At 42.9% G+C, this 26,939-nt stretch overlaps 1 protein-coding gene across 9 annotated transcripts in view; it reads right to left on the minus strand.

Annotated features, from left to right (window-relative positions):
* ZNF462 (zinc finger protein 462) overlaps positions 1–24,261 on the minus strand; it is a 163,424-nt gene extending 139,163 nt beyond the window's left edge. For 6 of the 9 annotated variants that reach the window (XM_077345365.1, XM_077345362.1, XM_077345366.1 and 3 more), the window contains exon 1: positions 23,303–24,260. The gene's annotated coding sequence lies outside the window, so the exon portion shown is untranslated. Of the gene's footprint in view, positions 1–9,301; positions 9,424–23,302 lie in introns of all 9 variants that reach the window. The other 3 variants (XM_077345358.1, XM_077345359.1, XM_077345361.1) reach the window with 3 other exon arrangements.
* Positions 24,262–26,939: the final 2,678 nt, after the last annotated feature.

Consider the following 26,939-nt stretch of genomic DNA (forward strand, 5'->3'; position numbering starts at 1 on the left):
AAAAGAAATATGTATTCTTGTTGGTACAGGAAACAGAAAGCAAATGTTCAAAAATATAAATTGTAGCAACTACTAAACGTATATTCATTACTCCAAGAATAAAAAGATTCCATGTTTAATCTATTTAAAGCTGGAGTTTTATTAGGAAGGGAATTCATCATCAGGATTTTAAGGACCTGCATAATCTTGAAATAGTTAAAATGAGAGGAAGTTCATTAGTTAGGAAGTGTCTGTACCATCCTTCCCCCTTCAGGCAATATTTAGATTGAGGTCCTTAAAAGAGGTAGTTTTGCTTATGTTAATCTGTAAAACATCATGGATGTTGATGGAAGTACAGAAATTAAGAGACAACAATAGAGCCCCCACAAAATCTGTTCTTCTGCATTATCATGTTATTACACTTTATATTCTTTCAGACCTATTCGAACCACCATAAGCTTATTTGGGATAGGATTTACCACCATATTTTCCAAAACTAGTTGGAATCCATCTTTTCAAAACACGTTGAAGCAATTATCTCATCCTCAAAACATGACTGAATTCCATGTACAGTCCGTGCAACACAAAGAGGCAACCCACTTCTGTATATGGTAACAGAACCTCCAAAAAGCCATTCCATAAACATCATCTACCAAACAGCTATGCTAAAAATAGCTTACCCATCTCTTGAAGTTTCAAGAGACTATCTGATATCGTAGGATAGTATTAGCAAAGCTAGGGAGACATGAACTCTTAAAATAAACATCTCCAACTGAGAAGACCAGAAGAGTGTCACTACACCTGATTCTGCCCTATGTGAAGGGACTTGAGAAATAGCTGAAGGTTCTCAATGGAAGGTTACCTTAGATTGAGAACAGCATCTGCATTACACTTATGCAAAGAGAAGAAATTCCCAGCAAGAGCAAAAAAGACTCTCTTTTTTCAAGAAGACCTTTGTGAGGTAAGTATCATGGGCACCAACTCAGGAAACCGAAGTCAAATCCATGACTGAAACATGAAACCAACAATTGATATTCCCACTGATATTTCATTGATCAATAGAAAATTTTAATCCCTTCTCATAGGACTAGAATCTAGGGTCATCCAACAATGCTAACTGGCAGTTGGTACAAGACAGACCAAAAGCAGTACGCATGCTTTAGCTTATTACAGAATTCCTTTCCATAAGACATGGCAAAAGCTCCTGTCTAGGGCCAATTTTTTTTTTTAAGAATTAAACAAATACTTGTAAATTTTTCAGTGGGATCTAGGTGACTGAGCTGCAATCAACAGTTTAAGTACCATCATCCCTACTGCTCATCCTGTCCAAACAAAAGGATAAAAGAAAATAAGCAAAGTAAAAAAATGATGATATTCTATTAAACTGAATCCATCAGCTTCAATCAAACACAGAATTCATGCATAAAGGTTAGCCATAGTTAGAACAAATAATGGTTTACTATCCTAATTCTGATTAAGATCGTAAATATATGAAAGGTTAGCTTGGCGATTTAAGCACTTGAGGCTAGAACGGCAGAAAAATATTAACTATGATTTGCTTGGAGCAAATGAAAATATTTAACCATGGTTAATTAAAATAATTTCTAATAAATCCACTTCAACCCATGCTTTGGTTTATCGCTAGTTCTCGGTGAAGGTTTAGCTAGTCAGGTGACCACGGTTAAGTGATATCTACACAAATGTGCTTTTATATGTTTTTCTAAAAATCTTCCTGTTGAGGGTAAACATTGTCAAATAGAGATCACATTGTAAATGCCCTACTAGATCAGACCAGTGTTCCATGAAGAACAAAGAGGCCAAGGTCTTTCCAAGATGTAGCCTCCTGGCACTGGGATTCAGAGGCTGATTGCTTCTGACATTAAGGTTTCACAGCCATCATGGTTTGTAGGATACACCTATCCTTTCCCATGGTTCCTCGATATATTTGTGAAACAGCATGGGGGGTGGAACATGTCTGGCTGTCCGAGTTGGAATAGGGCCAATCAGGCTGCAGCCAGCAATGCTGGCTACACCCTGATTGGCCCTGCCCCTACAGCTCCCGCCCTCCCTCCCTGGATGCTAGCTACGTTCCTCTCAGACATGCCAGAGATACAGAGAGACACACACAGCCCTGCCAGACTGACCATGAGTCCTCATTCCCTCTAATCGCTCCTGCTGTGAGGGAGGCAGAGAGCGATAGAGAGAGCCTCTCTGCTGACACACAAAGAGAGTTGCCACAAACTGCACACCAGCTCTCCTTCCCTCCTACAAACTAGCCCTAATTACCTACTGTGTCTCCTGCTGCGAGGCACACCAAGACACAGAGGGAGAGGGAGAGAGAGACAAACAGAGAGAGATCTGCACCTCCCTGTGTCCCCTGGGTCCTAGCACCCATTGCAAGCAGGAATCCTTGCTTGCAATGGGCTTTCTTGCTAGTCTTCCATAAAGCTGTCTAATTTACTTTAAAGTCAACTGTGCCTGTGGCCATCACTACATCCCCGGGCAGCAAATTCCACATTTTAATCACCTCTTGTGTAAAGAAGTATTTACTTTTGTCCTTAAATCTACTGTTCATCCGCTTCATTGGATACCCTTAAGTCAGTGGTCCCCAACCTTTATTAGGCTGGGCACCGGCAGGGCATTGGGCCGCGCCCGCAGGGACCGCGCAGGCCACGCCCACGCTTCCGGCCGCGCCCGCAATCCGCGCCCGCGGGCCGCACCCGCAGATCGGGCCGCGCCCGGCCGCGCCCGCGGGCCGCACCCGTGGATCGGGCCGCACCCGCGGGCCGTGCGGGCGCGGCCCGGCCCTGATTCCCTCTCCCCGCCCTCCTGCAGTAAGTAGCTTCCCGGGCTGCAAGCTTGCGGCCTGGGAAGTTTTTTACTGCGGGGGGGAGGGGCGGGGAGAGGGAGCCGCGGCCTGGCGCCATGGCCTTTGCGGCCCGGCGCCGGGCCGCGGCCCGCAGGTTGGGGACCACTGCCTTAAGTGTTACTATTTTAGGAGAGGGATTAAAAGTTCTCTTTGTTAGCTCTCTCCATCTCATCTATATTGTGCCCCCTCTTTTCTAAACTGGAAAGTCCCAAACACGTCAGTCTTTCCTGTGAGGTGCTTAAACCCCTTAATCAACTTGGCTGCCCTCTTCTGCACTTTTTCAAGCTCTGCTATGTCCTTTTTAAGATACAATGACCAGAAATGTACACACTATTCCAAAAGAGACTGCACCTAGACTTGCACAAAGACATAATGTTGACCATTTTATTTTCAATCCCTTTCATAATAATCCATAATATTAAATAATAATAATAAACACAGAGTTTGCCTTTTTCACCACTGCAGCCCACTAAGTTAACACTTTCACTAAGCTATCTACTATGACCCTAAGATCTTTCCCCTCTAAGCCTCGGCAAGTTCAGACTCCATTCCTTGAAGCTTTTTTTTGTTCCACTGTACATAATTTTACAATTGCCAGCACTGAACTTCACTGTTGTCCATACACACAGTTTCTGGAGATCTTTGTGGAGTTCTTTAAAATCACCCTTGTTTTTCACCATCCTGAATATTTCAGTGTAATTGTAAAATTTGGCCCATACACTGCTCATCCATGGTCCCAGATCATTTACAAATTGAATAATACTGGACCCAGAACCAATCTTTGTGGGACCCAACTGCTTACTTCCCTCCATTGTCCATTTGTTCTTCCACTCTGTTTCCTGTCGTTTAACCAACTTCTCCATGAGACAGCCCATCTTCATCCCAAGACAGCTACATTTACTCATGAGAAAGCCTGCTCTAGATTATGCTTTTATTTCCCTTGTTACAATTGCCTTCCCTTTTCTATCTCTACAACAGACACCTTGTGAGGTAAGTGAGGCTGGGAGAGCTCTGACTGGACTACTCTGTGAGAACAGCACTATCAGAGCTATGATAAGCCCAAGGTCACCCAGCTGGCTGCATGTGGAAGAGCAAGAAATCAAACCTGGCTCACCAGATTAGAAGTCGGTACTCTTAACTAGAATATCAAGCTGGCTCTTGGGTTAAAGTTATTAACACATTTCAAAACATAATAATGCAATAAGCAATACAAATTACAATGTAGCTTATCAGAAAGGTTCTCACTACATCCAAAATTGTTTACAACACTTCTGATGTAATGATTATTCTGGAATCTTGCTATCTAGTTTTGATTTGGTTGGAACAGAAGATAACCAACCAACCATGGGAGAAAATAACCAACCATCAGCAAATGTGCGTGATGGGTTTGCCATCCAATGGGAAGACTTCTTACCAAACAGGATCATCCAGACCAGCATTTCTGATACTTTCCGTACATGTTACAGTACTAACTGTAAGCAAGGCTGTAAGCAAGATTGAAAGCAGCTCACGCTAGCTCTTTCTCATCAGAGCTCGAAAGTGGATCAGGTTGACCATGTTAAGTACTCTGATAGGTACTTGGATACACCAAAGAAGATTGGGGCTGCTGCTAGGATTTAGGTTCAGTCTGAGCACAGGGACATTGAGGTGGGTGTGATGTCACTACATCAACAGCCAAGATACAACAAAGGGTAGCTCTAGGAATCGTTGGGTACTCTATAGTAAAAGTCAAATTTCCAGCCATTCTAGAGCTACCCTTTTGTTACTTCTGAGTTGTTCCAAAAGGGATAAAGTAATATTGGCAATGTCACTATTAATCTTGTAACCCGCCACGAGCCGGCTCTGCCGAGAGTGGTGGAAAATAAATAAATAAATAAATAAATAAATAAATAAATAATCAATCCCCAGCAGTGAGCAATGAAGCTTGCCAGCAGGAACCCTCCTACTACAGTGGTAAGGTTGGCAAGCCTAGCTTCTATACAGAGGAAGGCAATGGCAAACTACCTCTGCTCATCTCATGCCTTGAGGTAGAAGTTGAACTTCACAGGGTTATCATGAGTTGGCTGTGAATTGACAGAACATTTTACGCTAATCAAAGGTTGGAAGAGGCACAGAAACTATGGCTCTTGCTTCCTATCAGTCTAACGATATACAGTACAGGGCAGCTTCTCCTTCCCAGAGACAAATCCCCTCAGCAAATGCTATGAGCTCCAGCAGAGGGCTCAACACTGCCCATCTTTAACAGTATTTCCCTCCCTTTTATATTTGGGAAACAGCCTCCTGGGAGGAGACTGTCCGGGGCCCTGTCCGTCCAGGTCCACCCTGATTGGCCCTCCCCCTCCAGCTCCCACCCTCCCTCCTTGCCTGCTAGAAGCCTTGTGGCTGCAGCCTCCATTGTTGCCCACGAGGTGAGAGGCAGCAACTGAGCTTTATGGCCCGCAGGTACGCTCCTGCTGGGAGAGAGCCGTGAGGGGGGGAGTTTGAAGCCTCCTTGTAGGCTGCAAAGCCCTGTCGCCGCCGGCGAAGGGGGGGGGGCTTTCCACTGCCTTTAGCCCGGGAAGCACTCTTGCCGTGGTGACGGTGCTTGCTGGCCCAAAGGGAGCCTCCCATGGCAGGAGGGGGGAAGCTTCCCACTCCCATTAGCCCGCTTTGCGGGCTACAGAGAGCCGCAGCCACCCTCTCACACCCTCCTGCCTGCTGCCCCTTTCAAAGCCCATTTTTAAAATGGGCTTTGATACTAGTTCATAAATAAAGACAGTAGAGGGCGAGGATATATTTTTTAACCCAAACCAGAGTGCACAGGTCACGGGAGATGAATCCTGACCTATCCTGCATATCTTGCCCCAGCAGAAGACTCATATTTTCTCCCACCTAGAATTAAACTGGAGAAGTTATCCAAACTGGGGGGGGGGGGGGTGCTGAAAGAAACTGAGCAAAATTACGTAAGTGACAGAGTTTAAGTACTCTTGCCTATGTCTTCCCCTTATTGCCTGAAGCTCCCAGGGAAGGAAGAAAAGCTTGCTCACATGCCAATTCATGCCTGTCTGTGCCTGCTAAACAAGCAAAAATTTAAACCACTTTTGAAATGAGGATGCTTTCTTCAATCTGCCTGAAATTTGAGATGAAAAATCCCTTGACTGACAAGTGCAGTTCCTGAAAAATTCCATTCCAAATGAATGGAGTCCAAGTGAAACCCGCAAATGAGCTTTCCATTAAAACCAGTGAACGTCACCATAGTACTGCTTTTGTCATACAAATAACTTTAATTCTAATATTAAAGAATACACAGGACCCTAGACATGATGAAAGGCAGGATAGTAGAGCCTGTCAGATCTATAAGCTAAGCCGGGTCAATACTTGGATGGGATTCTGCAAAGCATAAGGATATAAGAAGAGCCCTGCTGGATCACACCAATAGTCCATCTAGGCCAGGATCCTCACACACACTGGCCAAGAAGTTCCGAGTTATTCCCCAGATGTTCCCTCTTGGCTCTGGGTTTCTGATGTTTAGTGCTTCTAAATGTGGAGGTTCCCCTCGGTCACCATGGCTAGTAGCTGCTGACAGACTCATTCTCCATTAATCTAACTAATCCCCTGTTAATGCTGTTTAATCCTGTGGCCATTACTACATCCTCTGGCAGTGAATTCCACACTTTAATCATTATCAAAGTAAAGCAGTATTTCACTTTGTCTGCCCCAAAACTGCTACCCTTCAGCTTCATTGGATGCTCTCAAGTTCTAGTATTTGTGAGGGAGAAAAAGTTCTCTTTCCCAACTCTCTTTACCCCACACAGAATTTTGAAAATATCTATCATATCTCAATCGTCTCTTTTCTAAACTGAAAAATACCAGACTCTTCAGGCTTTCCTTATAGGGAAGATGCTCCAGTCCTTTAATCCAGGGGTAGTCAACCTGTGGTCCTCCAGATGTCCATGGATTACAATTCCCATGAGCCCCTGCCAGCATCTGGAGGACCACAGGCTGACTAGCCTTGCTTTAATCATCTTGGTTGCCCTCCCCTATACTTTTCCAGCTCTGCAATGTCCTTGTTGAGATATGGTGGCTAGAACTACACACAATATTCCAAGTGAGGCTATGCCAAAAAACTATAGAAGGATATTACAATATTGGGCATTTAATTCTCAATCCCTTTCCTTATAAACAGGCTTTCCCAACCAAGGTTTCTTGAAATCCTGGGGTTTCTTGATGGGCCTGGAAAGGTTTCCTGAATGGGTAGGAGTTAAATTTTTATGTATTTTAAATATTTGTTAAACATTTGTCAGGTGATATGACTATACATGGTCATGTCAACCTACCCAAATGGCCAATGATGGGCCTGGAAGGGGTAGGAACAAGAGGGGCCCCAGGTAGGGACATACACAGCTATGCTTCCCAACCATGTTCTGCATGATCGTGCTTGTTCTGCAGTTTCTCGAAGCCTTAATAATGTTTCAGGGGGTTCTCGACAGTAAAAAGGTTGATAAGGGCTGCCCCATCATATAGTTTTCCACTTCCATTGAGCTGTCAACTATGATCCGAAGACCTTTCTCCCTCTCAGTCTCAGACTCTATTAGCCTACACTTACAGTTGGGATTTTTTTCTTTGTCTCAATGTCTTACACTTACCAACTACATTGAACTTCATCTGCCACACTGTCTCTCACTCACCCAGTCTGTGGAGGTCCTCCTGGACTTTCACCATTGTGAATAATTTTGTCACCTGCAAAGGTAGTCACTATCACTACTCACCCCTAGTTCCAGGTCATTTATGAATAAATTGAACAGCCTCAATACCGATCTCAATACCGATCTTTGTGAGACCCACTCTGTTGTGAGAACACTCCATTTATGCCTTCTCCTTGCTTCCTTTCCCTTAACCAATTTTACCTTTTATCCTGTGACTGCTAAACTTATTTAGGAGTCTTTGTTGAGGTACTTTGTCAAAAGGCAATAGTAAACCACCTCAGCTTCTTACTTGCTCTGAAAGCCCCTTGCCAGATCACCATAAAGATTGTGACTTGATGGCACAGACACACATACATACATAGATTCAAATGAGTAGCCGTGTTGGTCTGAAGTAGCACAATAAAATCAGAGTCCAGTAACACTTTTAAGACCAACAAAGATTAATTCAAGGCATTCAAGGTGCACTTGACTAGCTTTCGAATGCAAGCACTCTTCATCAGACTAAGAACTGACCATCATAACAGTAGGAACATATAAGCAATAGTTAACTTAAAGGTCCTAACGGTGCTACTGGACTCATACATACATAGTTCAAGTAGGCAATCTTGCTTAGTATCCTGGTGGGTAGACAGAAAGCTAGTCAGAAATCCTTTATTTCACAACCATTGACAAACTAAAGCAGGCTTCCTCAACATGGTTTCATGAAACCCTGGTGTTTCCTGACAGCCCTGGAAGGGTTTCTCGAATGGGAAGGAGTTAATTTTTCATATATATGTTTTAATTTGTTCAACTTTTATTGGGTTATATAACCATATAAGGTTGACCCATCCACTCCTTCCCAAAATGGCCAATGATGGGTCTGGAGGCGGTGGGAAAGGGAGGTGCCCCAGGTGGGCATGTACACAGCTATGCTTCTCAGCCATAATCTGCATGACCACACCACTTCGGGGGTTTCTCAAAAGAATGTTTCAGGACTTTTTCAATGATTAAAAAAAAGTTGAGAAAGGCTAAACTAGAGAAACCCTATAATGCATAGAGGTATGTCATAACTAGAAGCTTTGATTTATACACTAAGGCTTCATTTAGCTGCATCAATCATATTTGAATAGCAAAACTAGGAAATCAGCAGATATGTTAACATGATTTGATTTGATGGTTTAAATCATTGTTAAATTGCTTTAAATTAATCTGTCCTGTAATCAGTGTAAAATCCAAGAGTTTACAGAGCAGTCCTAAATAGAGGTATCTTCTAAGTTCTAAGTTCATTGAAGAGGATGAGCTGATAGATAGAAGGGTGTTAACTCAGCCTAGGATTGCAATGTTAAGAATAGCAATCTTTACAAAATTGAAGACCATCAACAAGGCTAACATTTCAACACAGAAGCAGTCCTAGTCCATTCAAACATTTCTGCAACTCAGCCTCTGCACCAAGTAGTTTGGTCATTTGGTCAATGTTAGTAGGAGACAGAACACCAGACCACACACATAATTGGACTGATACAGCAGAGCTCTTCTTCTGTATCAATAAAATGCAAAGCAAATCACAGAACAGTGAAATGTCAACAGAAGCTGTAGTAGTCATTCTCTCATCCTAATCTATCTCACAGTAGCCCTGTTCACATGTTAAAGTGAACATACATCTGTTCATAACAAAGCCAATGTGCACTTATTGTACAAATTAAACTGGATATATGTGCAGTTTCCGTCACACATTCAGCTACACAAGAGCTGAATGTAACATAAGCATTACTCAACACACAAAGTGTACCTGTATATGGGTTGTACCTGCATTTACTGTAACTCATGAACAGGGTTCGTATTGTTGGAGGTATACAATGGAGGAAGGAAGAAGAAGACCATGGACACCACTCTGAGCTTCTTGGTGGAAGGCTGGAAAAAATGAGAGTGATAAATATCTAAAATCCTGATATTCTTGGCCCAATGTATCCTCTGGTGCTGGGGTGTCTTTTGGCCTCAAACCCTTGCCTCCCTATATACAAAACATAACTTGAATAAAGAGACTTGATGAGCAAAAACAAAAAAAGATTTTGCAGCACTAAATTTGCTATAGGAAAATAAATCCTGTCTCCATACAGCCTACCAGCAGAAAAAGTCATCTGTACAATCACAGCAACCTTCCTCCCTCACCCCTTCAGATAAACACCAAGAATATAAGGTTTGAGTAGAATGGCACTCTTCTAGGCATGTCAGTAGGTAGAACTTCTTTTATAATTGCTTGGTTTCGGGAGCAACAAATCCATTATTTCTAAGTTCACAATCAAAAGCTGTGTGCCTTTAACTACAAGACCATGAATTCTTCCAGGAAGTGACCTAAGTCAGGGGTAGTCAACCTGTGGTCCTCCAGATGTCCATGGACTACAGTTCCCATGAGCCCCTGCCAGCATTTGCAACACTGGCAGGGGCTCGTGGGAATTGTAGTCCATGGACATCTGGAGGACCACAGGTTGACTACCCCTGACCTAAGTAATACATTCTTTTGCAGGTTTACTACACTGTTTGAACACTGCTAAACATACTTAACCTAAATGATCTAATCAACATTTTACCAAACTGGTTGTGAATTTTTCTTGAGGTGGAAATGTGGAAGGAGGCAGAAGAAAGTTGCAAGGCTTTGTCTATGTGGCTGATTTAGTTTCAAAAAATATAGATGAAAACCTGCACCATCCAGAGAGGACCTCTTCATGAGGGGTGGTATAGAAGCTTTGAAAATAACTCTAGAAAGTAAGAGTTATGCCTGTGAAGTATCATACTAACTTCCAAGTAAGTAATATCTGAACATGTTTTTCATCCTACCTCTGAGATTTAAATTTTCAGGCTTCTTTTATTGATTGATTGATTTTAAACTGTTATCTGCCACTTTTCTACCAAAAGAGGGTTTCGCCAAGTTGGTGAACATCAAGGCATCAAATGTTTAATGCATTAAAACAGGACAGGGGAAGGCTGGACAAAAGGGTCAAAATTTAATAAAGCAGGTAAAATGCAACATACAGACACTACCAGACACACCAAATCAAACAAAAAAGTCTGCCTGCTGGTGGAAACTGGAAATAGACAAATCTCCCAAACAAATAGGCCCTTTTGTAAGGTTGTCACCAGCCTAGCCTCAGATGGCAGGGACACCCAAAGCAGGGTCTCTGAAGATGACCAGGTAGGTTCATAAGGGGTGTGACAGTCCTTAAGGTATGCTGGCCTCAAACATTATAGGGCTTTAAAAGACAACACCAGCACTCAGAAGCAAACTGGGAGCAGTGTAGATGGTACAAGGCTGGAATGTAATGGGTCAGCAATTTGTGACCACTGTCCAAATCTTGTCCCAGCATGCAGTTGCCAAGGCTCAGAAGAGAGGGGCACAGATGAGCAGTCTTCACAGCAGTAAAGCATGGCACCGCAAGGTTCCCCCTCTTGAAACACTCTCTAAACATGAGTTATATATTATTATTTATTATTTATTCAATTTATTCAATTCAATGACCGATGCACTCGGAAACCAGCTCGCGGCAGTTCACAATGTTTCAATATAAATCAGTACATTAAAACCATTAAGATTCCCCATTAAAACCCCATAAACAACTCCATCTTGACTTGTTTTTCCCACCAATGCTTCCAACTTTGTCAAAATCCTTAGCTATTATACAGAAAGGCCTTGCGTGCATTCTGTCTTCCCCAGTTATGACGGCCATGATGCAGCGCAGTTCTTACACAACTCACAGTTACACCGTTTGAACAGCTTATCAGTTATACTACCAGCTGTCCAAAAGCTCATGGAACCAGACTGTGCCCACATATGACATCACTTTCCATTTTTAGTACCTGTCAGCCAAAGGGAGGAAAAGTTTATCTCACGTACTTTGTCCACAAAAGTACACTGATTTCTTTTGATCTTCCTAAGGAGCCTTTTGTAAAATGCTACTTTCCTTTGTGCTCCTTCATTGTGTCCCTTCATTCCACTGCCTCTCTTTCCTCCAACACAGATAGCTCTGTTTCCAGAGTTTCCACTACACATGGCTTATGGAATGCCTTAACCTACTTTTGTGCTTGCTCAACAGCCCTGTCTGCTTTCTGCCTGTGTGTCTCCTGTTTCCTTTTCCCGACATGCTGATCCCTGCATCCTTTGAAAGCCAACCTCATGCAGCAACATCATCCGAAGCTCCAGTTTTCAGGTCCCTTCCAAGCTTTCCATTAATAAATAGCCATACAATGTTTTTTTGGAGTTTTTTAATCATCCCATATCTTCATTTCCAGGACCGTTTAGGCACTTCAGGTGTCAGATGACTTTATGAGATACCTGATGCTTTTGCAAGAATGTTCTGCCACAGGTCATTCCTTTCCCTTGATAATTGCTAAGCATTTAATTGCAAAGCAAAGTACTCATGAGAGTGGAAGAGGCAAAAGTGGAGAATTCAGCAACCTTCCCTTGGCTCTTCCAGATATTTCCTTTAAGAGACCAACCGATTTCAGCATAAGCTGAACTTTGTTAAAAAGTAAACTTTCACAATTCATTAAACATCTCCTGAACCACATGCACTTTTTTCACAATGGTTATATACCTTGTTGATTACTTCTGGTTTATTTCCACCTTCACACCTTGTAGCAGCTGGCATGTGAGTATGGAGAGCAAGACACAAGTTCCTGTTTCAAATTTCCCCTCAGCCAAAAACTCTTTAGGTAACCTTAAGAAAACCGTTCTTATGCAGGCTTCTCAAAAATGCAAGCAAACCACTGGAATACGCTAACAGCTAAAAGTAACACTGCTCACACATCACCAGTGCTCTTCATTGAATTTTTGTTGGACCAAGGTACTAAGAATATTATTAAGTTATTTGTATATGAAAAAATATGTTTCTTCTTTTTCTTTTTGCCATCAAGTTGCAGCTAATTTACAGTGACTTTTCATGGGTTTTCAAGGCAAGAGACATTCAGAGGGAGTTTGTCAGTGCCTACCTCTGAGTAATAATTCCTGATTTCCTTGGCTTGCAATGGCAGCACTGAGAACCCCTTACTCCCAAAGCACTGCAAGAGTCAGGGTCAAACAAATAAAGAGGAGGTCAGGGCCCTGACAGAGCTAAAACAATCCCGCAGGGCCTGCAAAAGGGAGCTCCTCCACTAGGCATTTGGTTGAGGTCGACCAGTACCACCACTTCCAATCAGCCCCCCTCAGTCTCCCCAGCAGCCGGCTCAAGGTTGACTCAGCCTTCCATCCTTCCGAGGTCGGTAAAATGAGTACCCAGCTTGCTGGGGGGTAAACGGTAATGCCTGGGGAAGGCACTGGCAAACCACCCCGTATTGAGTCAGCCATGAAAACGCTGGAGGGCGTCACCCCAAGGGTCAGACATGACTCGGTGTTTGCACAGGGGATACCTTTACTTTTACCTTACACAGACTCTGCAGGATGCATGGTTCTACTTCTGCAATTCTTTTGCAATTCGAGCAGGACTCTCAGAACTCACCTACCTCACAGGGTGTCTGTTGTGGGGAGAGGAAAGGGAAGGCAATTGTAAGCCACTTTGAGACTCCTTCTGGTAGAGAAAAGTGGCATACAAGAAGCAACTCTTCTTTTCAGTGAGCCTTTTTTCCAGGCTTCCCAGTCCTGAGGCCACCACAAGTCTGGCTTCTACTGCTGGCTGTTTGTTTTAAACATTTATGCCATGCCTTTCAACATATACAGGGCCAATCCAAGGCATAAAATTAACTGGCCATCAACAAAACCATATAATTCACTGTCTCTCATAATATTAGAATCCACCCCAGTATTCCAAACAGTCAGATGGGGAATGTTGTGGAGGAAAATGCTGTCAAGTTACACCCAATTTATGGCAATACCTTAGGGCAGTGTTCCCCAACCCCCGGTCCATGGACCGGTACCAGGCTGTGGAGCCCTCGGTACCGGGCTGCGGCGGGGGGGGGAGGCGCCAGCAGGCACAAACGCACAAGCACAGCAGCTCCACACCTGTGCATTTGAGCCCACCAGTGCGCCAGCACCAGCGCCTCCCCCTCCCCCCCGAAAAAGGTTGGGGACCACTGTCTTAGGGTTCTGAAGGCAAGAGACAAAGAGAGGTGGTTTTCCATTGCCTGCCTCTGAGTAGCAACCTGGGACTTTCTTGGTAGTTTCCCATCCAAATACTAACCAAGGCCAAGCCAGCTTAGCTTCTAAGATATGATGAGATCAGGTTAGTCTGGCCCATCCAGATCAGTGGGGAAATGGAGCTTCCCAAATCAACAAAATTCCTGGAAGATCGGTAACTAAGATGGTTGGTCTGGTGCATTTTGGCAGCTAAATTGAAGTTGATTGGCAAGCACCTCGAGTCATCTGAGAATGAAGGCTTGTTGCCAAGTTACCTCATCATTTGCTTGACAGACTTGGTGGCCTTGGAAGGAAGTGTGCTTGGTGCGGAGCAGCATCAACCAAGGCAATAGTTGCTGGAACAGCATGTTGAGAGACATGTTGCTTGGCACCTCTTGGCTGTTTTATATCTGGATTAGGATAGGACAGGACATTAGGATAGGGTGGACTAGGCCATTGGTATGCTTGGAGCCAGTGTAGGACCCACACACGTACACCAAAAGCCTGGTAGAACAGCAATATTTTCAACCAATACCTTAACGTAACAAACGTTAATACATCAGGTGATATTTCTGTAAGGAGGGTGTTCCAGAAACAAGGTACCCTAATATGATGTCCCCATGGCTTCTGATGGCTGAAGCATGCAGAGATGGGCTTATGACACAGACTGGGGAAAAGAAGTCTTTAGATACCCTAATCCCAGGCTAACCACCTAAGGTTTATAAGTAATAACCAACACTGCGAATTATGCCCAGAAGCAAGCAGGAAGCCAGTAACAACTTTTCAGACCTGCCTAGATAATGTTCCGAATAACTCATACCAATTAGTGATATCTTTTTGCATTTGGCACCAGTTGAGGTTGCCAGGCCATCTTCACAGCACACTGCAGTAGCCTAACTTGAATGTAATCAGAGTATGGACCATGAACCGATGAAACAGCCTTGTGGTGAATACAACCACTGCTTTATCAAGATCAGCAGTGCTAAGTATGGGAACCAGGAGATCTCTTTCACATCACATCACCAAGTACCTGATCCTTTTAACAGGATTCTGGGAGTCGAAGGTGGGACACTGAGCATACAATGCCACAGCCTCTCCCCATCATGTCTTCCACAGATACTGGACCAACCAAAATTGGCTAAGGGCACTGTACACAGCAGAGGAGACATGCACACCTATCTGTAGCCACATACCTTCTCCTTCAGCAGGAACAAGTAAACCCCACATTTCCTGTTTATCATTTGCTGATCAACAGCATTTCAACCTTATCTGTACTGAGCCTCAGTTTACTGGCCCTCTCCCAGTGGATCATTCCCCCCCCCCCCAACATCAGTTCAGGCCATCTATTGACTTAAGACGCAAAGCCAAGGCAGTTGTGAGCCTTCAGTATATGGATGACAATTTATATCAAATCTCCAAGTGGCCTTTCATAGCAGTTTCACATAAAGGTTAGACAGCATAGGGGGCAAGATGGAACCTAGCAGGCTCTCACAGTACAAGGACCATGAAACCAAGCAGCCATCCCCAGCACCACATTCTGGTATCAGTGAGTCGCACTGGAACAGAACCATCAGTTCTGGCAAGAAACCACAAAGGAACAGAATCCCCATTTAAAACCAGCCAGCCCTGCCGACCATGGTCAGTGAAATCAAAAGTCACTGAAAGTTTCAGGAGAGCCAACAAGGCCGCAATTTCCCGGTTCCTCTTTGAGCAAACATCAGGGCAACTAAGGTGGTTTCAATTCCTAAGCCTGGCTGGAAACCAAATTGAAGTGAACAGAGTGCTCTCACTGCAGACATCTCTAAACTCAAAAGACAGGATTCAGCAAGGACCATGAAGCAAAGCCACTCATCAAAAAGTCTCAACTGGGGGGAAAAAAAGAAAGCTTCAACTGATAAGTGTTGAACAATCAGGACTACCGTTACCTTTGCCATGTGATCAAGGGCCCTCCATGCAATCAGGCAAGGTGTTTCACAAAGCTTCTTCTAAAAGATTATCCCTTTATAATTAGCACAGTTTTTTTCCTGTTAGCTGTTACACCTCATAATTGAATGGGTTAAATATTGTTGGATATCTGACCCATCGATAAGTCTACCAGTTAATAGACTTGTCCCAAGATTGTTGCCCAAAGATTGCAGTGAAAAAGATACAACATATGCAGACTCAAGTGTCTTGGTGTTAAACTGAATATAGATCGGGAGTGGTTGTGTTTTTTAAAGTTGTCACAGTAGTATAAGCTAAAGCAAAGCACTCCAATTTCCTGATTTCTGTCTCTATTGGAAGCAAAACTAAACAGAAGAATTAATCGGAGATAACAGCTGAAGTTTAGGAACCATTCGGATACATCTCTGAAATTCTGTTCCTTTCATCCAGAGAGATAGTTGAATTTAGGATAATTATCTTCTGTCTGCCTTCCTCCTCCTCCTCTTCTCTCAGCATTGGCATACAAACCATGCTATTTTAACTTCTTTCCTGTTCTCCCAGTTCTTCTGGAACATTTTATTTTCAACAGTCAACTCATCTGGAATGATGCCATGGTGAAGTTCAACCATTTACAATGTTAACTATGTCTCTCCCAAGAGCAGTTATCACCTATCGTGCAATAATTTATTATCATTAGTCAAGAGTAATTTTTTAAGACAAATTAAAGCGGTCTTTATTATAACTTAACTCTAATATCTCTACCCATTAATGCAAGCTTGGTTCATAGATAACAGGGAGAAACAAACGTTCCTACTATTTATTAAGACTCTTGATAAAATTTAAAGAGAAGGGATTATGGGATTTTTACATGGAGTTTTGGACTGCATTGACACTGGTACTTTTAGTACAAAAATGAAAGAATGTGGAAGAATAAGATACTTCACACAGGTCAAAAGATGCAACTGAAGGTGCAACTTAACTCAAAAATTGTGTTTCTGGATCACCCTATAACGTATATTAGCTCTTATAATCAAGCCTACATTTCATAGAACTTACCCAACTGTGCTGTCCTAAATAGAATTGCATTCTTCTGAAGTCCACTGACATCAATGGACTTAGAAGAATATAACTCTGCTTAGGATGCTGCTGTGCCCTACTGGTTACTTCTTTAGGTCTACACATTCCACGATATACGATGAGCCTTAGACCAGTGGTCCCCAACCTTTTTATGACCGGGGACCGTTCAACGCTTAACAATTATACTGAAGCCCAGAGGAGGGTAGTCTTTTGCCGAGGGACGTCGCCGCCACCAGGACCCCTGACTTTCCACCACCCGCTAGGGGGCGCTGCTGCGCAGTACCACGCCAAGGGGGGAGCCCCAGCCATGGTGGCTGCTGGAGAGCACCAAAGGTGAGCCGGTGGCAGAGTGGCAGGGCAGCCCCCAAGGCAGCAGCCGGGGAGGAGAATGAGGAGGAGCCGCGGCCCGGTACTGACTGATCCATGGACCAGTACTGGTCCCCAGACCGGGGGTTGGGGACCACTGCCTTAGACTCAGTGCTATCTATTGGACTAAACATATTTGTGCTCAATAAGCCACATTAAATTTTGTCCTTTGTGCCATGTACAATTTAAACTAGTTTTTTTTAATTGCCCTGTACTTGACTGCCATTGCTAAAGCTACATGCCATGATCTTGTCTAACCCCAAACTGTATCGGGACAATTCAGTCCATAGTTACAGACTTTTCATTTTGTTTGTCCAACTATATATAGCAGATTCTCCAACTATATGTAGCAGAAGGCTGCCTGGAAGAATTAAATTTCTTCTCTCTGCTGATACGTGAGCCGTGACATCATCATAAAGAGATTAAAAATATGCAAGAGTAAGTATGCCTCAGGATTCTCTGATGCAATCTGTGTTCCAGTTGACAGGTTCAAGGGAATCCCGGAAGCATTCCTGTTGCCCAGAAAGCAGCTCCCTGCTGAGTACAGGCTGACTGGGGGAAAGGGTGTGGGACTGAGGAATGTAACATTTAATGTGCTATTTCAAAATCACAAGGGAGATGACTGACCGTTATTTTGATTGACAAAAATGCGTCCATTTTAATATATTGATGCTTGCCTTGTAAAAAGCAGGTGGGTTAGAATACAACTGCAAATCCAGCCTCCAGTATACATTGCTCTCAGAAACAAGATTCAAGCGAATTTTAACAGCTTTCTGTTTGCATATAAAAGTAGGCCTGAAAAGCATCTGTGACTAAAGTCTCAAAGAACTGAATTGTAACTCCAAGTTACAATTAAAACACACAAACCTATGTCCCTATTATGAAAAAGAACGGGAAAGATTAATTTCTGCGACCTTCTGCCTATCAATATACATTGTCTGTTGTAACCATTTTTTCTTAGCGATCGCTATCCTAAGTATTTAAAAGTATCTAATGCAATGTTTTTTTTAAATGAACTTTTGTTATCTGATGTGGGATCCAAACTTACTGGCATAAAAGATGGGCAAATGTGGAAATAAACTAGCTCCCTTGTTGGTACAATTCTAAACAGAATCAACACCCTTCTCTGCCCATTGTTGACTTAGACAGGTGTTGCTCTGTTCAGGCACTATTATTTAAAAGGGGCCAGAGGACCAAAAATCATTTCCCCCAAAGAACCTGATACAACATGTATCTATTTATTTTCCAGATTTGTCAGCATAATATTTTTTTAAATCTCATTGCTTGAAATTGCTCTTGGCAACATTTTAATGCCTGGTGAACTCTTGGTGACAATGTAGCTAGCTATAGATAGACCTTCCCACCCACTTCCTCCAAGCCTGAACAATTAGTGTTAACCAATGTGTGCTTCACAGCAGTTCATCCAAAGATTTCATTCTTGGAGAGTTCCCCCCCCCAAAAAAAAAAACACTTTTAACAGTTTTGGGTCTATGTATTTCGGCTTGACTTGAAAAATATGCCGTGACACATAGAGAAAGTTGTTCTGAACTCTTTAAAATGTCCTGCAATCCACAAAAACATTGCTAGAGGTGCTCTCGGTTTACGCATCCTCTCCTTTCTTTCAAGTAAGAATGCATATTTTGGGAACAATCTTTATTTTTTTCTACACAACCTTCCTCAAAGTTCAAGCATGTTACTATGGTAAGAGCTCAGCAGTTCCTTTTTAGCCTTCTGGTCTTAATGCTCCAAAGTACCACAATCTGCCAGAACCTCAGTAATCCTTGTGAGATGCATCCCTTCACCATTAAAAGTCACCATGAGATTCTAGAACTACTCCTTGTCTTTTTATCTTGTAAATAGATAGATACAATAATTTAACCTTCCTGTGGTTGCACCCGCCCTCCCCCCCATAAAAAGAAAAAAAGCCCCAAAGTAATAATTAGATGTTGGGGTCAAAGAGCTCCCAAATTAGACATATCTTTTTTTCTTGATAATTATTTAAGTTGTATTCAGGAAAAAAATGTCATTTGGTTAAGGATTACTTATTGAAAGGAGATACAGCCACACAGGAATTGCATGAAGGCTCTAGGACATTATTCCAATACAGTATAATTCTTCAATTCAAAATCTCCTGGGGGTATGAATTTTTTAAAAAAAAAACCTGGATGGATAATACCTCATTTCAACTGCTGCCTCAGCATAAACAGCTATTGTGTGGTCAAATGATTGTTTTCACCAGGTTCAGGGCTTGGACCTTGGACATGCATCTTTCAATTTCCCAATTCATGTTAATTGAGCGCTAACTGACCCTAATGTTGTTTTAATGAAACCATCAAATTAGGAGGGGGGGACAATTGTGGGTGGAGTGTTAAAATGCTAAATAACAAGAGACCCTTTATTGTAGGGGAATGCAAGTCATATGAAATGGCACAGATTAGCAGGAAAATTATATCTATTTTCTCTTTGAATATAAAATTGATGTGCCATCACACACACAAAATTGGAAAGGCTTCTAAAATAATCCTTACATATGCACATTCCTAGTGGATATTTTGCTGTTGCTGGATGAGAAAACCAAACCTCCTAAAAGGACAAAATTCTTCCATTTCTTTAATTGCCTATATCAACTGGTCTCATTTTACATATACCAAAATCTTCACCTTATGGACCTTTTATACATAGGGTGGTCATATTTCATTGAGTGACAAAACAACATATCCATTTTCCAGACACAATTTTTTATTAGATTTGATGGTTCTAAGAAGTCCATTTTAAGCCACAATCAGAAAAACAAAATGCAACAAAAATTATTCCTGTTCACACTGGATAAGTGTTATTCATAACTTTCCCAAAAAGTTTGAAGACCAACAGCATTGAGGGATGCTATGGAAGTGTGAAATAGGCACATCACAAAACGCCATCTCAAACACTATGAAGGCAATTCATACATTTGTTGCTGAAATGTTGACTGATATATTCACAAGAACAAAACTGCTCTTATATCTTCACTTTTCTAAACAAGTATCACTGTAATTTGCACTGAATGCAGTTACTACTAGATCTCCATCAAGGAGTTTAATTATCAAGAAGTATCTTGGCCTCATAGGTCCAGAATGCTAGCCCTTAAAGGAGGTCTTTAAATGAGCTTTTCACATCAGAGAAAAATTATCCATCATCACATGTGTGGTTTTGTATTTTTAAAAAGATAAACCAAGTTCATATTCCTGGTGTCCCAGAAGTTTGAAAATTCTTACACACAATAACATATTAATTAAGGGAGACAAAATAATAATATGGTTTCACTCTGCATTTATTCAATCAAATAAAAAAAGAGAGTTGTCGGTACCAAGGATCAGGCCCATCCAAAGTCCAGCTTCTCACAACATCATTCAAGGCTACACAAGGAATGCTTTCCACAGCATTAAGAGCTTCATTGTTCACTTACTATAACAGGCATCTTCCTCAGAAGTCTGAGAAAGAAATATTCAACCCTCATCAAAACTTGCCCCGTAAACTTGAACATACAATATCTATCAACAATTGAATGTTCTGTATGAATTTTTACAAACAGAATGTTTCAGAAATTCAGATGTTGTGCTACCATCCCATGACTTCTGGTTAAATTAATGACATTCATCTCTCTCTCTCTTCTATATCTGCCTTTTCAGTTGTTACTGCTACGAAAACTCACATTCCTCTCCTAAATGCTGGCTACTCTGCCTCATCACTTTACCAACATCTCAAAATGATTTAATTATCTAAATTCTTGTTCCTGTAGATAAACACTTTTGTAACTAGGAAGCTAATGGTGATTAACATGTTTGTTCTCTAGATATGTTTTTCATCAACTCTGGATGACCCTAAAGTATTCCAAATTAAAGCACTGAAACAAAAGTGAAAGAATAGAGAGGAAGAACCATGCATCTCTAGTCTCTAGAAATATTTTTGAAACCTTGGGTTCTCCTAATCATATTTAAAAGCAGAATTCATTCTCCAAACAAAAACTCCCATTGATTTCAAATGTGAAGAAAATACATACAAGCTCAGTTAGGTTTAGATGGATCATGTTGGGAATTTTCTGAGAACTCCACCATATGGATTTTTGAACCCCAAATTCACAAAGCTTTAATTAAAAAAGGAAAGTAACTTCCTTATGAATTATATTCTTTAAGTTGTTGTATAGTATCTCAGAGGAACACCATAATGACCTGAGTAGATTTTTAAAATAGAGTATTATTAGCAGAAATGCAAACTCCAGATTATTTATCTAAATTGCAAAGCTTACAAAAGAGACCGTGCTATTGTGCTTCATCAACTAGACTGTCTGCTGCAAGGCCATCAACATTTTTTTTGCTTGATCAGTATTGATTTCATGTCATTCTGCAGAAGAACATCACCAGCTTTATCAGATGGACTTAACTATTCCTTGCATGTCTTTGGTCAAGTGAATCAGCTTCTTGAATACCAAGAGGTCCAACCCCAAAAGTTAAATCAAAGAAGGTTGCCTTCAAAATTAAACTTAAAAGGGTGAGGGGATAGAACACAGGTCTCCCCCTCTGTCTCTCTATCTCTCTCTGTGCGTCAGTCTCTCTTTTCTCTGGAGAATCTATGAAAAGAATCTGTGCAACTTCCTCAAATCCTCCATTTCCTGGAGCCAGAAAGAGAAGAGACCATCAGAAAAAAAATTGCTCACTGTGGGGGAAAAAATTTGTCAAGCCAGGCTTTGCCAACAAAGCTTCAGGAGAAAAAAATGGAGAAACATCCATAATTGCATGAGCATTCCCATCTCAGCTTTGTCTAGTGGAAAAGCCTGCCCTTGCTCTCCCTCTCCTCCATTTTCTGGTGGAGCTAGAGAACATGACATGGCTTACCTGACTCAGATCATAGCCCTCTGTCCAACTACTCACTTCCTCTTAGACGTGCAAGTAGCTCCATGAGACAAGCTGGCTAGCACACAAAAGCAGGCACAAGCTAAAAGCAAGCCCAATCCCATGCCACCCCTGTCTACCCCTCCTAGAAGGACCTTCCCAAAACCAAGAAGAGAAAACTTTCTCTGGGGCTACAAAGGGGAGGGGGAAGACTGAGAATCAGACCATGTAGCACAGAGGATCTCTAAAAGATCTTCAACCAGGATCTCCGGCTTCCCACCCACCCCTCTCCCCCTCCTCCTCAGTGCATTAGCAGAAACTACAAAGCTCAGGGAAGAAAGAGGGTTGCTCCAAGAGGACAAAAAAAACGGGGAGAAAGCCCAGAGACTGTATGTGAGAGAGAGGAAGAGAAGTAGCTTTGTGTTTTGGAGTCTGGACTGGAACCAAAGCAGACAGCTTGCAAATGGAGGACAAGGAGATAAAGAAAGGAAGGAAGGGGGGTTGAGAAAGAAAGAGATGGGGGCCCTCAGCTGTTCCTCCTTCCCTAGAAAGCCACAGGCACCCGGGGACTGAACAAGAAGAGGTGAAGCCCTCTGTTTCACCCTCCCAGTCTCCTTTCTTCCCTTCCCTCAGTGTCTCTCAGAGGAGAGCGAGCAGGACTGTGTGTATAATGGCTTCTCTCCAGCTTAACCGCTGTCCTCTTCCAAGACAACCCCCTTCCAGCCACCACAGCCAAAGGGGAGACCCCCACCAGCTCAACTTCAGCCAAGGCGGGAGCTTGTTATGTGTAGGGTGGGAGGTCCACTATTACCTGCCTGAGAGAAGGACCAGATTTGCAAGGAGAAAAAGAGGAACAGGAAAGAGAGAGAGAAACAGAAAGCAAAGAAAGAAAGAGGTCACCCGATTGCCTGGGTCGAGCCAAGCTCAGCGCCGGGAGCTCCTTTTTTTCCCACCTCTCCGCCTGTGATCCAATCACTTCCCCACAGCCAAAGCCCCCCAAACAGCCCCCCACACACTTCTCAGCCCGGCTCCTCTCACTTATCTCCCCCCCCCCGGCCACCTTAATGCAACAACAACAAAAAATTAATTAACTGCCTTCCTCCTCCCACCGCCACCAGCAGCAGCAGCAGCAACCAGCTCCACCACCACCACCACCACCACCACCACCTCCTCCTTCTCCTCCTCCTCCCCCGTTGCAAGACACAGACTTCTCCCTAAACAAAACCACCGTTTCCACCGCCGCCGCCGCCACCTCAGGGTTTGTTAAATTCCGCCCCCCCCCCCTTCTTCTTTCTCCGGTTTGGCTGAATGAATGGATTTCCCGAGAAGGACGAGGGGAGGAAACCGAGGTGCTGTGGGACAAGCACAAGAAGACCTTTTCTCTTCCCCATTCGCGAGATGGGCTTGGGTGGTTTTTTTTTTCTTCAAAAAAATAATAATTGCAAGAACTTACAGCAAGGTCCCGGTGCCGGTGCCGGTCTCCTTCCACTCCTCTTCCTTGCTCTTTCTCCCTTGCTCTTCTTCTTCTGGAAATTGTTATGGAAGTTGGGGTGGTTTTTTTTCCTCCTTCTTCTGAGTCTCATGTGCTCCTTGCCAGGTCTCAGCAATGGAGGATCGCCATCTTTTTCCCTGCTTTTTTTTTTTCCCTCCCCCTCTCCCCCCTCTCTCTCTCTCTCTCCTTCACTGGCTTGCTGCAGCTGCAGATGACCTGAGATATCCGTCTCTCTCTCTCTCTCTCACTCACTCAACCCTCTGTGTGTCTCTCTCTGAATAATGAGCAACCAGAGGGAGCGAGAGAGAGAGAGAGAGAAAGAAAGAAGACAATCTCCTTGCCTACCACACAAATCGCAACAGCACCAGGGGGTGCAAGAAGGCTTTCTAACAACAACAACAACAAAAACGGGGGGGGGGGGAGAGAGAGAAGAAAGACAAGAAGAAAAAAAAACAGCCAGGAGAATAGGGGAAGGCAGAAGGGGGAAAGGTAGTTGGAGATGGAAGAGGAGGAGATGGTGATGGAGGAGGAGGAGGAGGTGGTGGAGCTGAGGGAAAGGTGGTCACAAACTTGAGTTTTCTTGGGATAATTGTGCGTGTGTGCGTGTGTGTGTTTGTGTGCGTGTGTGAGGCGCTCCCCGTCTTACTGAGGTGGGAGTGCAGCCAACGCGACCAGAAGAGCTTCCCCAAGCTGTTGCCTCCAACCTCCAGCCCTCGTCAGCCTTGGAGATGCTGAGAGAAGCCCCCTCGCCTGCAGCTCTCCCGCGGCTGGGTCATCACAGTCTTTTCGACCAGCCATGGCCAAGAGATCAACGCAAAGCGATGCCAGATGGGGCTTCCAGCAGGCAGATGCCTTCTTCTGGTCTCTCTAAAGCTGCTTCTTGAGAGACGTCCATCTAAGGAGAAGCGAATCTTTTTATCCCCCCCCCTCCAGGAGGGTGAAAGAACATAAATGGAACTGGAGGTTGGAAAGTGGTTGGGTTTTTTTTTTAAAGAACACCCAGAGCTACCACGTGGTTGATTTTAATCCCCCCCCTCCTTTAGCTTGCATTTGATAGGGGAAGAGAGAAGGGTCTCGAATTGTCCATTTCTAGCACGTATTTTGAAGTCTTCTCCCGGAAATAAAGACGCTTTGTCGTTTGATTGCTTTCTCCCCAAGCACACACACACACAAAGGAAGAGAGTTTGCAATGCTGAGGACCAACCACTTCTACTATTTTAGGAGCTTTGTGCCCTCTTTTGACCACAGCAACATTCTTTTAAAAAATTAAATAAAACTTTGGTGTCATCCTTTCCTCCCTCCCATAGTTGACCGGACTTCAGTGGCTCACTGTGATCCTATACAGAGTAAGGAAAGCAAAATCTCCAAAGGACAAGGTGCTCTCACCTTGAAGGCAAGCAGGAAAGCAGAGATTAAGTTATTACGCCCCACAATCTTTATCCTTGTATAATATTCCCAAGAAACCATTGGGAATCCTCTCCAGCAACAATGTTGGCCAGCGCCTCTGTGCGTGTGTTTGTGTGTATGTGTGTGTGCTTTCTTTCAACTCCTACCATGCCAGATTTAATACCTTCCAGACTTTAATCTGGTACTGAAGGGGAGATGAAGTTAGCATTGAAAAATCAATATACACTGTAGTGAAGGGGAAAGCAATTTGAATGGGGAGACGTGACACTACTGAAGCCTGTTCCTTTAGTCTTCAAACTGTAGTCCATCTGAACGGGAGAAGGGGGAAGGAAGATTCTCTAGATCAGCTATGTGGGGGGAATTCCCGCAATGGAATGAACTTGCTGAGGTCTTTTTCTTTCTTTTTTAAAATAAAGATTTGGTCAAGAGTTATGAAGGCTGTGGTTCATTCTCAGCTTTAAAACCTAGTTGATGTGTCAACCCAAGGTACAAAGGGAGAAATACAGAACTGAGAACTGTGGTCCTTCTTTGCGACCCAAATGCTAATAGGTTATTAATAATAATGAGTTCTTTTAAAATGCAGCGGGACTTGTGTTATTGCCATGAAAAACCATAGCGGCTACCAGAACAATAGCTTTATTCTATTTAGCTCATTAACAATAATAATAATGCATATTTTTAACACCAGTTGTTGATTAAGTGGAAATAAACTTCTGAGACCATAATACTACTGGGGTTTTCCTCTTTTAGTTTTAGTCTGGCCATCAGAGGTCACAGTTCTGAAGGGCACAATCATTTTGAATTGCAGGGGAAAGATACAATCCAGATGAAGGGGGGCGCTATGTCATTGAAATCACTCAATGAAATCCAAACCAGTTGCAGGTCCCAGATTCAGTCCTCAACATCTCCAGTTCAAAGGATCAGGTAGTAGGTGATACAGAAGACCTCTACTAAAGACCTTGGAGAGCATCTACCTCTTAGAGTAGACATTACTGACCTTGATAGTTCAATATGTCTTCAGGAAGACTTGGGCATGTTCTCTTCCATTAAAGTTACATTGATGGAATTTAGAAGTCTTTCTTCAGTTGGGTCATGCCTTATTATATCAGGAGGCCTTAAGAATATTAAGAGGTGGCTTTCCAAGACATTAATTTTATTACCCCAGGCAGCTTGGTATTATATAATAATTATAACAAACATAATAATATTCTTTTGATAGTCTACTTGAAGGGGGAGGGAGACCCAGGATTTCCAACATATGAGAAAAATGACTTTTAGGAGGAGGGAGAAGTCACACTGCTAGATTTGGAATATCAGTTTGGAAAAAACCCAGAAATTTATACAGACTTCCATGGTTTCATGCAGACAAGTGAAGCGGACACCTCCTAAGATGCTGATAAAAGAACATTAGGGAAGGGAGGGGACTGTCTTAGCTGCTGCCAGGAGGTGCATGTGTTCTGGCAGCAATTTTCTATAAATCATCCCTTCTTGTGAAAGGAACGCCAAGACTTTACAAAAAGTCTTTGACGTACCTTCAGCACTCGAGCAGATAATGTGCCTCTTTGTCTTTTAATAATGAATCCTGACTTTTCCTGTCAGCCAATAGTCCTGGAAAAATAAGAGCTACAGAGGCAGAAGCAAGCTTGGAACATCATGACAGTCCCAGGAAGCTTAAGCCACATCAATCCTATGATCTTGGGAAGGGGGGCAGGGAGAAACAAAACAAAGCAAAACCCAGTCTTCCTGGAGATGATTTCTCAGTGAGCCTCATTTCCATAGGAATGCCCACAAGCAATTGGTCTTCCTGGTAATCCAGAGCTTGCATAATTACTTACAGATTGTCCTAGGTAGCACAAACAAATATACAAATGTCATTATTGTTGCCCTTTTAAGAATCCTGCATGACTGAAGGGCAGCCCTTTATTTCAAACCACTGATTCACCTCTCCAGAACATCCTAAGCTCCATTCAACTGGATGGGTGCCTCTTAACTCCTTGAGCTCCACAAACCTCCACAGAATTGGCAATAGCAGTGTACAGAATATTTTGTTTATGAAAACTTGACTTATTAATGGTATCACTGCTCTTCAGAACCACGGTAGATAGCTTGACATGGAGTTCTTTAAGAATTTACTTCACATGTTCCAAAATTATTACATAGAAAGACAGTGTCATATGAGAACAAATGCCGT

Source organism: Paroedura picta, chromosome 7, assembly GCF_049243985.1.
Source record: "Paroedura picta isolate Pp20150507F chromosome 7, Ppicta_v3.0, whole genome shotgun sequence".
Lineage (NCBI taxonomy): Eukaryota > Metazoa > Chordata > Lepidosauria > Squamata > Gekkonidae > Paroedura > Paroedura picta.